Genomic DNA, 1,317 nt, shown 5'->3' with positions numbered 1-1,317 from the left:
AGAATCAATTTCGTGCAAAGGGGTGGAAGCAATATAAAATATTGGCGAAATGGGAAACTGGCGAAGTGGGAAAATATCAAAATGGGAAAATGGCGAAATGGGATATTGGCGAAATGGGAAACTGGCGAAGTGGGAAAATGGCGAAATGGCGAAATGGGAAATTGGCGAAATGGGAAAATGGCGAAGTGGGAAAATGGCGAAATGGGAAAATGGCGAAATGGGAAAATGGCGAAATGGGAAAATGGCGAAGTGGGAAAATGGCGAAATGGGAAACTGGCGAAATGGTTAATGGCGAAATGGCAAATGGCGAAGTGGGAAAATGGCGAAATGGAAAGACACCGCACAAATGGCGCGCGCGTTTAGCTCAGCGCCGTTGGCGCGCGCCGAATGCGCACCGTGTGCGGGGGTCTTTACAGTCGTGTATCTAGCCATAGCCGAGTAGCTCTTCGCTCCCGTTATAGGACTATATACGAACAGCGATATGATGGAAAACGGCAGTGAATCTTTGCAAAACAGCAGGCGCTGACTCGTGCCCGCTCACTTTAGTGTCCCCGCTATTTAAATCCGACATGGCGACGTAGAAATGTTTTTGATTCGTTTGCGATTGATAAACGGCTTATCGAGCAAAATTACGGCGAGTTGAGTTTGATTTTAGCGACATCGGCTAAACTCAGGACGATTATGTCGTTGGCTACCGGATTTTTTCTGTTGTATCATGGACTCATAAATCAACAGATCAACTTGATAAATCAACAGACCATGCCGCAGGGACTCACTGCTGCCGTTTCCCCCTCGTTGTTGTTCATATATCTCTGTAGCGGCAGCTAGCCGATGAATGTTCGTTTTGCAGAACAATGGTGGGAAAGCCGGATCCGAGTGGCAAGTGTTAAACGGAAAAGCGCATCTAATAAGCTCCGGCTTCAACGCATTGTGGGTCATCAACCTTAAAGGTCTTCTAGTCTTTTATCGACATGGTATATATATTAATTTTTCATCTCTAATGATACACGATATATATTATGAGATGAAGGTTATAACGCTTGTGTATTTTTGGGTAAGTTAATTCTGTACAAATGCTTCAGTTTTTGAAGACGAAACGTGGTTTTCTCGTGGCACGGTTCGTCTGCGTTATGGCATAACATATATAATGGCTCATAACATATATATGCGAATCATTGCAGGCATATCTGATGCGAACCCGATAGGAACTTCCTGGACCTACGTAGGCGGTTCCCTCATTTGGATCAGTGTCAATTCCGTCAACAACGAGCTGTGGGGCTTAACCGATCGTCAGGAAGTTGTCCTCCGTCTGGGTAT

This window comes from Priapulus caudatus, unplaced genomic scaffold (assembly GCF_000485595.1).
Source record: "Priapulus caudatus unplaced genomic scaffold, Priapulus_caudatus-5.0.1 Scaffold600, whole genome shotgun sequence".
Taxonomy (NCBI): domain Eukaryota; kingdom Metazoa; phylum Priapulida; class Priapulimorpha; order Priapulimorphida; family Priapulidae; genus Priapulus; species Priapulus caudatus.
This window is presented reverse-complemented; position numbering follows the sequence as displayed.